Below are 15,871 nucleotides of genomic sequence, written 5' to 3' on the forward strand. Positions count from 1 at the left end.
AGCTACGGAGCCGAAACGCACCAGCTCGCTCCGCACAAGAATATAGTACCTATAGAAATTTCGCAAGTGATTTTCTGCAACGTTATACCATTACGGAAATATTAACCTTATTATTGTATCAGGCTTATACTACAGTACTAGCAAGCACAGCGGGAGTTTACGCAGCGTTCATGCCGATGTCTGTGCGGTCTGTCGACAATCTCGCAAAGTACAAGCAGCGTACGCGGGGCTGGATGGGATGCGTCTGCCGCTCTGCGCGCGTTCCTAACGCGCGTTCGTAGCGAGCGTCTGGTTTTCTGCTTTTGACAGCATACGTCGTGCGCGGTGCCGAGACCGCAGCCGTGGTCAGGTACTCGGAACTACATGGCGTAGCAACACAGTTAGGAAAGCCCCGCCCCCGTAGCTTTGTCTCCATTGCCACAGAACGTTGTCCCCGAGTATAGAAGGAATACAAATGGTGTATTTGTTTGGTTTGGTTTGGTTTGGTTTGTGGGGTTTAACGTCCCAAAGCGACTGAGGAACACAGCGAAGAACACCCACAGCATGATTTCCGCACGGGGGAGGTCAAAGTGCGGTAGAGCGAGGGGGACCCTCGACCATAAACTTTGGGAATGCCCTAAGTCTCCGGGCGATAGGGAGAACATTAAAAGTAGAGAAGCCTGGGTGACCCTGCTGCGAAGCAACGTCCCCGCTGACCAGCAAAGAGCGGTCCGCCTGGCGGCTGAGGCCGCGAATAACCAATGTATATCCGCCAGTCCTTAGTCGCGGAGGCTCCAGGCCCCGTTCCTCAGGCCTGCGTGCCAGGAGCGGGGAGTAGGGGGCCTCCTAAATCGGTAGAAAATAAAGTTTTAATCAAGTAATCAATCGGCAGTGAGTGCGTAAGTCTCCTAAGTACAAAGACCTGCAAAATACGGAAGTGTTCCGATTCACGGAGGCCTCTGCGTTTGTTAAACACGCGTCGAGGTGCAGGGTGTGATCGACAGCACTATGGGGGGTTTGAAGAGTATGAGTGTTCAATCGGTTGGCTTGAATGAAAAGACCAAGCACTCGAGCCTGAGCGACATGTTGAATGGCTTGATCATTAACCTGAACTAGGAGAGTGTCGATAACAGCGGTGTGAGCGAAGAAGAAGGAGTTCACATTTTTTCGGCGGCACAGTGTGGGTTCATATGCTACTACTATTTTTGTAGCTGTTTTTAAGGTGTCTTCGATCTGAGCATCAGAACTACCGGTTACTCACAGAGTAATGTCCTCGCCATAGAGATAGAAATTGAGGGAGAGGATGGAACGAAGTGGAGTAGATATAGGTACCATATCGAAGTTAAAGAGGAAAGGCGAAAGGAAAGAGCATTGGGGAGTGCCGACACTACCCAGGGTGTAGGAGGGGGAGTGCTCAGAACCAAATACGAGGGTAGCGGTACGAGACTAGAGGAAGCTGCTAATGTAGGACTATATTTTGATGCCACAAGGATTGGGGTGGGACAAATAATTTACCAAACTTCATTTCCTTTAACCAATTTACATTTTCTTTACTGTACTATGTCAGCGCCCTTTAATTACCCCCAGGTGGCCGAAATCACTCCGTTGCCCTCCACTACAGCTCCTCTTTCTCCCTTTCCATTTTCACTCCCACCTTTCTCTCTTCCCTCACAGCGTGGTTCAGGTTTCCACAGAAACAAGCGTGACAGATACTGCGCCTTTCCCTTCCTGTGGACCAATTGCTTTTTAATTTCGGTTACCACACAATTACTTCAGAGAGCCTAACATAAACAGGCAACGCGGAAAAAAGGGATTTTATTGACGTGCCGATAAATTTTGGCCTCACCCAATTAGTTTCTGAACACGCCCGATCGGGAGCTAACGTTCTGTATTTATGCTATTTCTTGCTTTTCTCCGCGAAAGTGGTGATCTCATGCAACTTTCTTCTCTGCCTAGGAGTCACGCCAGGCTTACCATAAAAAAAGCCCATAACGTTGGCTTTAAAAAAATGCAAGAAATATGGTATGGTAAGTATGAACGTCTAATTGGCACTATGTAAATTAGTAGATGAAAAAATTTGTGAAAGCATGCATAAATTGAGTGCATTAATACGTGTGTGTCAGTGTAGGAATGGCGTATGAGGGGATGTAAGCACGGGAGGAGATGGAGAGGGTGACTGTCCCTGGCCCTACGCGGCTGGGAACACCGGGCTCGCCTGCCACCGGCGGTTACCTTTTGTAGGCCGTCATTGCACCCGCCACAATTGCGGTGGCAGACGACGGCTGTGGTGACTCGCGTCTTTCTCTCTCTCTCTCTCGCTCTTCCTCTTCTTTTTCTTGTCTATTTTCTCCTCTCTTCGCAAGAGGCAGCGGAGGGGGTTCAGCTACAGAGCCAGTAACAGGCCCCTGCATTTTCTTTTATTGCGATAGCATGATACTGCGCCAGGTTTCGAGCCGTCACGTGTCCCCGGCGGTTGCCACGCTTGACCTTGAAAAGCTGAGGAGGAGGAGGAGGAGCAGAAGAAAAGAAGGCCTGTAACTTACGCTCTCGCATCATACTCTTAAAGGATGAGCTTAAGTGTTCCTGGAGTGGATAGTTAGAGAGGATACCGGCAAGCTGTCTAAGAAGACGAAAGATTTGATTAAGAAACGCCAGAGTATGAAAGCTTCCAATCCAACAGACCAGATCGAATTGGCCGAGATATCAAAGCTAATCAATAAGCGCAAGGTGGCCGATATAAGGAAGTATAACATGGAGAAAATTGAGCATACTGTAAAGAACGGGGGAAGCCTTAAAGCGGTAAAGAAGAAATTGGGCATAGGCAAAAACCAGATGTATGCGATAAGGGACAAGGCGGGCAACGTCATCACTAATATGGAAAAGATAGTCAAAGTAGCCGAGGAGTTCTATACAGATCTCTACAGTAGCCAAAGTAGTGAGCACCGTAATGAGATTGGCGGTAGGGAAAAACAGTCAGACGTTCCACCAGTGACGAAGGACGAGGTCAAGAAAGCACTAGAAACTATGAAAAGGGGGAATTCAGCTGGAGAGGATCAGATAACTACAGATTTGCTGAAGGACGGGGGGGATATCGTGCTAGAAAAACACGCCCCCCTGTATACGCAGTGCCTGGTGTCATCGACGGTACCGGAACCATGGAAGAATGCAAACATTATCCTCATTCACAAGAAAGGGGACTCTAAGGACCTTAAAAATTACAGACCAATCAGCTTACTGTCTGTTACATATAAGGTATTTACTAAGGTAATCGCTAATAGAATCAGGATAACCTTAGACTGCAATCAAGCAAAGGATCAAGCAGGGTTTCGGAAATGGTACTCTACTATCGATCATATCCATACCATCAATCAGGTGATAGAAAAATGCTCGGAATATAACCATTCATTGATTACGAAAACGATTCATAGCATTCATTGATTACGAAAAAGCATTTGACTCAGTTGAAACCTCGGCGGTGATGCAGGCATTGCTAAATCAAGGGGTAGACGAGCCGTACGTGAAAGTGCTGGAAGATATATATAGTGGCTGCACAGCAACCATAGTTCTGCATAAAGAAAGTAACAAAATTCCCATAAAGAACGGTGTTAGGCAAGGAGACACAATCTCCCTAGTACTATTCACAGCTTGTTTAGAGGAAGTATTCAGAGACTTGGAATGGGAGCAGTTAGGGATAAGGGTAGATGGAGAATACCTCAGTAATCTGCGATTTGCTGATGACATTGCCTTGCTAAGCAACTCGGGGGATGAACTGATTGATGACCTAGACAGAAAAAGTAGAAAGGTAGGCTTGAAAATCAATATGCAGAAGACTAAGGTAATGTTCAACAGCCTCGGGAAGGAACAGCAGTTTACATTAGGTAGCGAAATACTGGAAGTAGTAGGCGAATATGTCTACTTAGGACAGGTAGTAACCGCAGATCCGGACCATGAAAAGGAAATAACAAGAAGAATAAGATTGGGATGGAGCGCATTTGTCAAGCACTCGCAGATTATGACTAGCAGCTTACCGGTATCGCTCAAGAGGAAAGTATACAACAGTTGCATCTTGCCTGTACTCACCTATGGGGCTGAAACGTGGAGGCTAACCAAGAGAGTTCTACTTAAGTTGAGGACAACCCAGAGGGCTATGGAACGAAAAATGGTAGGGGTAACATTAAGAGATAGAAAGCGTGCAGAGTGGGTCAGAGAAATAACTCAAGTTACCGACATTCTAGTAGAAATTAAGAAGAAGAAATGGACATGGCAGGACATGTAGTGCGAAGAGAGGATAACCGATGGTCGCTGAGGGTAACAAATTGTATTCCAAGGGAAGGAAAGCGTAGCAGGGGGCGGCAGAAAGTTAGGTGGGCGGATGAGATTAAGAAGTTCGCAGGGGTCAAGTGGATGCAGCTAGCACAGAACCGGGTTAAGTGGAAAAATATGGGAGAGGCCTTCGCCCTGCAGTGGGTATAATCAGGCTGATGATGATGATGATGATGATGATTAAGTGTTCCCAATAACAGCACTATGGTGGCACCTTACACTGATACGGCGTGATAGGGGAATAATGTAGTAGGCAAAAGAAACTTCCGCCGTTGCTATCGCAATTCAACTGGGGTTAACCAGAGTTAAACCGCAAGTTATTGTTTTCTTTTTCGACAGTTGCAACAACAACGCCTTAATAAAAAAACACCCTTGAAAGTTGGCGCCACACTTCTACTTCAGCTTTTTATTGCTCACAGCAAGCAGAACAAGTTTCAAGCAGTTTTGTTATGCATTGTGTTGCACTCCTAAAGTATCGACTAAATAATCTTTGTGGGGTCTGCTAAACTTATGAAGCCATGCAGATGTGGCGAGATCCTTTATCAGCAAACCGCTCACTTCAGTCGCAAGTCGACTAAACTGATTATTATCATCTCAAATAACCTCACGCAATAACTTAAAACAGAGTTCATGACAACGTTTGCAGCTTTTTATGCATTTGGAATGCGCAGTGGGTGCCCCTTCGTGATATGTTTTCTGCTGCATTCGAGAACAACTTTTTCGCCTCCTTCGTACTGCTGGAGTCCGTGTCTTTCTCTTCGAGTGACACTTTTAGAGTATCTGGTGTATATGCTTGCTGTACTCTTGTAGCTTTGAGATATTCTGACATACCTACTTATGCTTGGCGTATCTGTGTATATGATTGTGCCAACGCCTACGCTTTCGTTGCTTGCATCCACCAGACCGACCCCACCTTTCGGACACGCGGTGCAACCGAAGTGCGCAAGCGGAAGAGCCAGTGTGTAGTAAAGCATAGACATTTCAAAATGGGCCTGAGCAACGACCTGCGAGGCTTCCAAACGGGCAGTCGCATATGAAAGGCCGAAACAGGCCTGCTCGGTAGTCCGCTTACTTTGTAGTAGTGGAGCCGGCAACCAGGGCACAACACGAGCGCCACCAAAGAGATGTATATGGTGAGCGTCAAATAAAACTTCGCTTTTCACCCTCCACGCTCGTTGTGTGTGGCTGACCTGACGACACATGGTGTCAGACGTGACAAAGACGCCAATGACGGACTGAAAGCCCCGGAGCCGCTCCAGTTCTCCGGAAACGTTGCCGAGAACTGGAGACGTTTCAAGCAACGTCTGTAAGTCTTGATGACGGCGACAGAACCGACGGTGGCCAGAAGCGATGCACAGAAGACGGCGTTGCTGTTACACATGGCTGGTGAACAAGCCGTCGACGTATACAACACGTTCGGACTGGAAGGTCAGCCTACCTTCGAAACGGTGCTGAGCAAGTTCCATGATTACTGTTTGCCGAAGAAAAATGAGACGTATGAACGTTTCGTCTTTCGCATGCGAGAACAGGCTGAGGGTGAGTCGTTCGAGCAGTTTTACCGGGATCTGCTGCTGAAAGCCCACAGTTGCGAATTAGGCAGTCTGGCTGATTCCATGATTCGAGACCAAATCGTACATGGAACCGCCGACAAAAGCTGCTGCGCGAACAGGACCTAATCCTCGAGAAAGCGGTCGCCATGTGTTAGACGAGTTATTGACCAAACAGAGTAAGCTGTGGAACGAACAAGAGCTAACGATTCACTCCGTGAACCAAGGGTCCAGGAAGCAGGGGACGCAGCCATGAGTGGTGACCAGCTACAATGCTGCGACAAAGATGCCTATGTTCACAAAGAGCCAGCTTGCCCAGCAGCAGGTAAAGAGTGCTGCAAATGCAAAAAAAAAAAGGTCATTTTGCCGCGTGTTCCACATGATCAACCATTCATGAAGTTCACGAGGAGCAAACAACTGAGGACGAATTTGACATTCTGGAGCTAGGCAGCCACAGCGCGCTAATCCAAGCCTGAGTGGCTCGCACCAGCGAAGGTGGGAGGTAACGACGTTGAGTTAGAAATTGATACCGGTGCACAGGCGAACCTTTTGCCATTGTCGTGTTGGAAACGAATTGGGCAAAAATGCCGCTTCGGTAGAGCTCGACGATTTTGAGCGGCTACAATGGAGGGGTAATTGCGCATGTTGGTAAAACGCAGTTGTCAGTGGCCTGCAATGAAATGGAGCAGGTTGTAGAGTTCTTCATCGTCAAGAAATCCCGTACTCCCATCCTGGGTCTTCATGCCTGTGAACTCTTTGGATTTGTCAACCACGTTTCTGCAGTCACCTGCGACGATGTGGTGTCGGAGTATCCGGAGGTATTCTGTATACCTGGGATGCGTCAAACAAACGTACCATATGGTCCTAAAGGGTTCAGCCACCCCTACAGTACAAGCAGCTCGCCGGGTGCCAGAGGCACTGCTACAAAGTTGAAGCGCTTGTCCGAGGCCAAAATAATCAAAAAGGTGCAAGAACCAATAGACTGGGTGAGTCACTTGGTCACTGCTTTGAAGCATAGTGGTCAACTTAGGATTTGCCTAGACCCCAGGGCTATGAATAAGTGGGTGAAACGAAAACATTATCAGCTGCCTAAACGTGAGGATATTGAGACTGAGCTTGGTTCTCAACTCTGGATGCCAACTCAGGTTTTCATCAGATCCCATTGGACCCAGAAACTGAAATCATATGTACTTTTTTCACCCCTTTCGGAAGGTACCAGTACCTGCGGCTGCCATTCGACATTGTCTCAGCCCCAGGGGTAATTCAGAAGGCTATGTGTCAGGTCCTAGAGGGACTCCCTGGTGTTAGAAGTGTTCTTGTGTGGGGCAGGACATGTGAAGAGCATGATAAAAGGTTGCAGGCAATGCTGCAGAGGGCCAAGGAGCAGGGGCTCACTTTCACCCTGAGCAATTGTGTAAGCTAGGCCAAAAGCAAATAGAGTTCCTGGGTGATATGATCAGCAGCCAAGGCATTTCTCCTAATCCATCACTGGTTCAGAGCGTTGATGACTTTCCGCCACCGGCTACTAAGACTGATGTTCAGAAGAGATTAGGTTTTATAACTATTTTGGAAAATATTTGCTTAACCTGTTTGCTGCTACAACCCTAATTAGGGATGTCAACAAGGAAGATGCAATCTTTGAGTGGACTAACACACATCATGCTGAGTGGGAGGCGCTAAAAGCTTGCTTGTGATCAAATCCTGTACTTGCACTGTTTTACCCAGCAAAACCTGTGAAGGCGTCAAGTGATTCCTCCCAGTACCGGCTTGGGGAAGCACCTTTGCAACAGCATCCTGACAGGATGGCGGCCGATCACCTATGCATCCAGAGTTCTCTCTGGAGCTGGAACACGATACTCGAGAATTTGAAAAAGAGGCTTTGGCAGTCACGTTTGGTTCTGAACAATTTCACCATTTTGTTTACGGTCGACATGTTCAAGCAGAAACTGACCATAAGCCTCTCATTGCAATTGCGCAGAAAAGTGTGGGGGATGCCACCCCGTTTGCAGCGTTGTTTTCTTAAGACTGTTGAGATATGACTTTCATCTTCAGTATGTCCCTGGAAAGCAGTTAGTGATGCCGGACTTACCGTCCAGAGCTCTAACCATAAGAAGCAGCTCTAACCAGCTGGTGGACGTATAGGTACATGCAGTCGAGATCCAGCGCTCCCTTGTCAGCGACGCCACCAGATCACAGCTGGTTAGTGAAACTGCTGAGGACCCTGAACAGGCAGAAGTAATACGTCGCCTCCAAGAAGACCTCCCATTGCCTGGTCCTTACAAGACATTTGATGGTGAGCTGACGGAGGTCGCTGGTGTATTATTCAAAGGAACAATAACAGTCATTCACCGTACTATGAGAAAAATAATGCTAGATAGAATCCACGAGTGTCATCTCGGCATTACCAAATGCAAGGTCAGGGCTAGAGGTCTGGTCTTTTGACCAGGCCTCTCTACTGACATTGCAACATTGATTCGTGCTTGTCATGTTTGCCAACAATTTACCTACCAGCAGCCAAAGTAGACCCTGCTCATGCGAGAAGTGCCACACCTGCCCTGGGCAAGGGTAGTTGATCTAGAGTATAGTGGCAATTCTTATGGGATGGCATACGATGCATTCTCTAATTTTCCGGAAGTGGAGCGACTTCGAGATACAACTGCACAAAATGTCATAGCAGCTTTAGGTAGCATGTTTGCCAGGCACGGCATACCCCTGGAAGTCAGTAGTTACAACGGCCCACAATTCACATTAAAAGAATTTCTACATTTTGCCGAGAATTATGGCATCCAGCATGTAACCTCAAGCCCTCACTTTCCCCGCTCTAACGGCCTAGCAGCGAAATGAGTGCAAATTGTGAAACGCATTCTCAAGAAAATATCTGACTCTCTGACTCTAATATAGATTTTTGGCTTGGCTTGCTGAATTACAGGTCTTGGAAGACGGCCGATATCTAAGCGGGCTGCTCATGGGACGGCGCCTTGAATCCATAGATCCAGACTCCTAGACATTTGCAGGGACCCTCAAGGGTCTGCAGTATTCTGTAAATAAATAAATAAATTTACCGTATATCCCTGCCCATCCGTTCAAACACAAGCAGAAACGCAGCAGAGGAAGGCATCTGCGGCCACTGCAGATTGGTGACATGGAGCGGCTGAGGGAGCATGGACGATGGGTCAGGAAGGGCCGGGTGCAGGAAGAAGTGGCTCCACAATCATCACTATTCATAACTGAAGACGGGCATGAGTTACGACGCAACAAGGTGCACCTCCTCCTGATAGGAGGACCTTTGGGGAGAGAGCGACAGTGAGGAGTCTGCCCTTGTACGTCTGAACCAGAGCCTGTGGTGGATGCCAAAGTTCCTCATCCTGTTGAGCATCAGTCCACCTCGCCTGATATGCGATCTTCTCTGGTGGCGACTCCAGGGCGACAGCAAAGTGCTAGTGAATGTGTAACCAGGCGGTCCATGAGAACTGTTCGACATAGGACGTGCCTGACTTATGATGAACATATTCAACAGTTAACTGAGTAATTCTTTTTGTATTCTTTGTGCTGAGAGTAGCCTCAAAGGAAGGATGATGTATCGGTAGTTGGCTTACTATGTAGTAGTTGAACCGGCGACCATGGTGCATTAGACTTCTCGACTGCTAATACGATCTGCTTTCGCTGATTAATGCGCTGAGCCAGTACGCTTGCCTCTGCTCGTGAAAGCGTTAAAGGCCCCGGGTCCCAGAAAAACCGGTGTCGGCGTTGTGGTTGTAACGCGTAAATCAGAAGAAAGCAAAAGAAACAAATACGTTTTATGGAAACCCGCGAAGCCGAACGCGATTCCTGCGCAGTGCAAGGCGAGCACGCAACCACTGCGTCACAAAACCGCATTGCTTCTCCCTGAATAAAGGTGGACCTAATGTATGCATTGCCTTACCACTGCAAGCTAATGTTTAGGTGTGTCATTAGAAAGAAACTAATTATGGAAGTAATAGTCAAGCGATAGCAAAGAATATTTTCGCTTTGCTTGTCTGCGATGCGGCGCTCACTGGAAAATTCCTTCGATCGTACGGTGCTGCTCGAAACACCGAAGGGCACCACTCAGAAAAACATTAGAGGGGTTCAACGCTGCTGAACCGTATGTAGAACAAATGCTTTCGGTGCGGGCAACTCGCTGTTGTCGTTCGTCTCTACCAGGGTGGCAACTACAGAGTTGAATTATCACCAGCAGCTTCTTCTTCTTCTTGGCCGATGACCTGTCATTGGACACGTCTTGGAATCCTCTCGGTGGCCATCATACTTGGTCAGCCCTATGCAGCTTTGATAAGAAATAGCTTGATACCATGCAGAATGCAACTATATAGGAAAATCATCGGTCACTTAGCTTGGCAACACTTTGGCCACCGTGCATGATCCCACAAGTCACAGAATAGGTCATGCGCACCCATGCTGTATATACGCTGTCAGGGCCTGTACACCTACCTACAATCGTTTTTATTTAGTCGCCCGGTTTTGCGCACGTTCTTCTGACGTGCGGGCGCTAATCACGCCAATTAAGCAATACTTGCTCGGGTTCGTGCGCACGAAGCCGGCGAACAACGCCGATGAAAGAAATAGCTCTTTTAAAAAAGTCAGTTATAGATTAAAATCGCCTTTATATAAGCTAAAATGGCATTTAACTAAAACAACATGTTTTGCGCAGACTACACATGGTAACTTGTGCATGTGAAGTTACTTTAAAGAAATTTGTTTTGAGAATTTGTATACGTGCGCCTGGGCACACCGCACGTCTCACTTTGTGCCCACCTCGGACCTCAGTGCACGTGTATCGCATGCTGGAGCTGCTTATAAGGTAAGCCAAAATTTACGCTTCGGGGCAGTTTTGAAAGCCGAATCTTGCTTATTTGGTGTATTCCTGGGCTGGTAGAGTTTCAAATTGCCACTTCAGCAGGTACGCGGATTGACATTCGAAATTGCTAACGCTCTAAAGAAAAAAGTGGCTTTGGCGGGAACATAAAAACTGTTGCACCCCAAAGGACTCATATATATCCAGACAACCATATCAGATCCAGGAGATGTCCATAAAATGCACCCCTCAAAATATTTAATATTCAGAGGATCTCCACAAATGCCCACAATTGGTCCAGTGGATATTCCAGAGATGTCCCAATTGCCTCACAGTAGACGTCCACATGGACATTCATTATGATGTCTAGAGGACATTGCCAAATCAGTCTCTGGACATTGCATGGACATTGCCAAGATGTACAAGCATGCACCTTCAACGGAGCTAGCGATAGCCTTTGAGCAAAACACATAGCGTGAATTATAGTTTTATTCACAAAAGGACTGCAAGCTTTCAAACACCTTCCCCTCTTCATGGGTTTCAGTTTGCGTCCGTGCTTTTGCCTCCTGGAAAATATGAAAGATGAAGTGAACAATAAAGTGGGGCATTAAGAAATTTACAGGTAACAGAAAATAAATAGTCACAAAAAAGGCCGCATGCACAAAACAAACTTGTCTGAAAGCTGGCAACAGAACTTACAGCTATATAACAGTGAAAAAAAAATGGATGTAAAACCTTTACGTGCGAAGAAAATAAGTCTATTAACATGCCCGTAGTTAAAGGAATGTAAAAATTTCACAACCTGTTGTCTCTGAACCAAGGATAGTTAACAACTTGTGCTCACTTCTTTTTCAATTAAGGTTGGAAGTTGTTTTAGAGTGTAAGCTGCACTATTCAGGCTGCAACTTCAGATTTCACCTCGCTGGGGATGAATGACTTCAACCTAATTAAGCATAGGTGTCCACTAAAAACTGAGACATACTGTGCCTTCCTTTCCCAAAAAACCAACCAAATAAAAGTTATAAAAATAGCGGAATGAAAAGGTGGTGTTAAGGCACTCTCGCATCTACTTTTAATGAGAAGCTTGAGCACCCCCCTAATTCAAACCGTGTACAGCCTTGGTAAACCGTGCAAAATCACGCTTGAGCTTTCGCTCATTTAAATTTGTTCGAGCCATTCTTAAACAGGCATCTAACTGGTATGTACACACACAGTTTTGTACAAAATAGTGGATAAATTTTCATACCTTGTTTTGCAAGCCTTTCCTGTTGCTGTTTAAGACGGCATGGAGCATGTTGGAGCCATTTCTTTATAACTGCTTGCACATCATCCACTCTTGCAACATACCGCATGTTTGACCTTGCAGCCACTGAAACAAATACAGCAGTATAGTAGCTGTGGTTCATTATTAAAATACCAAAAAGAAGGAAAAATCGTTGCCAGCCGCTGCAATTGCTATTTAATAACTTAAGCACCTGAGTACTGAGCTGCAGCCAGTGGAAATAAAGGAACAGGGAGAGGAAAACAAGAACAAGTAGAGCGTAATGACAGCAAGAAAGGAAAAGAGAGTTTCATACACTCTTCATAATATCCAGAAACATATACAGTGTGAACAAGCTAGCACCGCACGCATGGAAGACAACAATCTTATTCTCTGAAGTGAGCTAATAAAAGCCAGTCTAGCTTTTCTAAAAAAAAACTTGAACAAAAAATGGCAAAGCAGCAACCCATTTTGCGATGAAGGCATGCAAAAAGCGATGTTCGCAGCAAGTGCTGTTGACCTGGGCGTGTTTAGGGGGCTTCTGCAGTCGCGCGGCAAATCTGCAAAGCAGCTATGCTTTGACAGCTTTTTAATCAGGGAGGTCGCAGCCTTCTACGTAATGTTCTCTTCTAGTATCCACTCCCACAAAATGCACTTTATGTCAATATCAGCTATGTCACTCGCACATTTGCTAGGCGTTGGACGCGCGCAAAATGGCTCGCCGCTTAGAGAAAAAGCTACAGGTTCCGATGACGCAGGCGATCCTTGGGTCAAACATGACAGAGGTGGGCTCCGGACTGTCATTGCGGGCTAGCTCTCCAACTACCATTTCTGGTTTATGCACTTCTGCACACTCGTTGGGTTCACCAAGAGCAGAAAACGTGGCACGCGTATTCCTCGCAGCTGCGCGTGCTGCCCATGTCTTCGCTCATGCTTTAGGTATAGCAGAAAAAGCCGTGCTCTTAGGTGATGCTGAAACGTACGTACCTTTGAAGAAGCGTACTTCACGAACAAGGCAATGCACAGGTCGATTAACAACTTTAAATGACTGCTGCTGTCAACTTCGTCAGAGAAGATGTGGCCATGTGACGCGCGTGCGACGATATGCGGCTGCCAGCGACTCGGAGAGTGGTTGAGGCGATGTGAGCTTGTGTCAGCCATGCAACATATGCATGCCAGGCACAATGACACTTCCGGCTTCCGGGGATCGCTTCCGGTTGTACAGGAATGTACTGGTTGGGTGCATAACTATTACACCAAGCGCGAGCTGCAATACTCGGAAGCGCCAAGATTAGCAGAGATCGAATCCCGGCCTCGGCGGCAGCTTTTCGATGGAGGCGAAAAGCAAGGTGCCCGTGTGCTGTGCGATGTCAGTGCACGTTAAAGAACCCCAGGCGGTCGAAATTTCCGGAGTCCTCCACTACGGCGTCTCTCATAGCCTGAGTTGCTTTGGGACGTTAAACCCCACAAACCAACCAACCAAGATTAGCAGACGTTCCCAAAATACGACGACGTCACTCGCGACCGTTGAGTGTATTGCAATAGGCATGTACTATGGCATGAGTCATCTGTGGACACACGTCCGCGTTGCACTTAAATTGACCGCGTCTTCTCGCTCGCAGGGACAACACGTGCATTGTGTTATTGTGTTGTGGTGGCTGCGCAGCCGAGGCAGGGAAGGGAACGAGACGAACGCCGCGGACGCCATGAAAGAAAAAAAAAAAGGCGTGCTACTCCGCGCTAAATTTTTGGTAGAGTTGCCTAAGATCTCATGAAAGTGACAGCGCGTCGCCCAATAAACGCATTATTCATGTTCATAACAAATGTATCATACAACAAGCCTGCAGGCAAAGCATTTAATATTTTTCGCTCGCCACAAAGAATGAAATTTCTTGAGCGCGAATGTAGGCAGGCAGCGAGTCTCTCCAACGTCCTCTTCAACCTCTCCGGCACGAGCAACGAGCTGCCCACGTTTTTATCATGCACTACGGAATGAGTCATCTGCGGACAGCGTTTTCTCTGTCGCAAATGGGGGGGGGGGGGGGGGGGGGGAGGCTGTGCAGAGGAGGCAGAGAAGGGACAACAGGGTCTTGAAGATGAAATTGAGGGGCTTTATTTGAAGACTCTGCCTGCCTTTCCACTTACCTTTATCCGGTCCGCACAACGAGCTACCCCCACGTTTTTCTCCGGTAGCGCCCGGAGACAATGAACCACATCGGTCAAATTTCCAGGAAGCTCGACTCACGGGCACGTGCTCACGCACAGTACGCTACGCAAACACGATCCAAAACCATGGCGCGAAAAATAAACTGCATTAAATTGCTGGATATTTCGATTATTTAATTTCTTACGGCAATTTAAATTTCGCACCTTGTGACATTTTTGCAATAGCATATATTCATGTAGACGACAATTTGAATATGACAGTCAAATCTACATGGTATTTATCAGCGGAATCCGGTAGCTAAAGAAAAAAAAAGTTTAGTAGGCCGGCGCGGTAACATTCACGTTTGGCTAGTGCGCGCTGCCTGAAATTGCAGCGAACCGCTAGAAACACAATCTAGATGTGTGAGCAAAACAGATGTTTCATTAGTCCGAATCAAAATTTAAAGTAAAAATCTGCTGAACTATGCATGTCCACTGAAAGTCACATTATAACATCGAAGTTGTGTACACTGTGTGATATCTTCACGACCACGCAAAGCTAAGGTCATGAGGATATCCACTAAAAGATGATCTTTTAATAATGGACGCACGGACATCTCATGGGTGTACAAAAATGATGTTTGATATTGAGACCTTTTGTGAAGATCCTATGGATATTGCTGGTTGTGTGGTGTGCAATGTTGGCAAGCCATTGCAGCTACCCATAAAATATCGACCTCTATAACCCATAATGGATACAATATTGGGAAACTATCTCAACTATAGTAGTAAAATATTGATCATCATATGACAGTAAATATTTCAAGTTGACAGGCCATCAATGATGGCAAGAATTGATTAACCTATGTAAAGATGTATGGTATTTTGGCAAGCCATTACACTTCCTCGGGCAACACCGACCACTGTAATTGCAGATATACAATGCTGGGAAGACAAGACAACCGGCGGGACGATATTGAAAAATGTATGCCAAGATGCATTCGATGCTGACAAGCAATCAATACTGGCGTTGCAATATTCACCAATGTATGCCATAATAGGTGCAATGCTGGCCAGTTGTCACAACTTATTGGTCAATATTGCCCACTGGAAACAACAAGTATACATTGTTGGGAAGCCACTAAGACCGGTGGGATAACATTAACCAATATATGACAAGACATATTAAATGTTGACAAGCCAGCTGTACTGGCAGGACAATATCTACCATTGTATGCAATCATCGATCATTTTATCTGAAGATATACATAACGTTGGGAAGCCATCACGATTGGCAGGGGGATATTGACCAATGTATGCCAAGATATATTCGAAGTTAACAAGCCGCCAATACTGGCTGGACAATATTTACCAATGAATGCCATGATATGTTCAATGCAGGCCAGTGGACACCACTCGTTGGGCAATATCGGCCACTAGAACTGAAGATGCATACAATGTTGACAAGCCACTAAGACTGGCGGGATGATATTGACCAATGAATGCCAAGCTATATTCAATGTCGACAAGCCATACATACTGGCAGAGAAATATTTACCAATGTATGCCATAATTCGCGAATTATGGGCAAGACATTGCCAATGGCTGGGTAATATTGGCCATCATATATCATTGTGTATTCAATGCTGGCAAGCAATTCTATACGCAAGGTTATTCCGTTGATAGCCCATTAATTCCAATCATGGAGAAAACATGTGAATCACTGGTCTAAGAGTGGTCAATGTTATCGCTAGGCTGTACCATTATTGGTAGCGCATTGGCAAC

The sequence above is a fragment of the Amblyomma maculatum genome, chromosome 5, assembly GCF_055883805.1.
Source record: "Amblyomma maculatum isolate TAMU_Amacu chromosome 5, ASM5588380v1, whole genome shotgun sequence".
NCBI classification, from domain to species: domain Eukaryota; kingdom Metazoa; phylum Arthropoda; class Arachnida; order Ixodida; family Ixodidae; genus Amblyomma; species Amblyomma maculatum.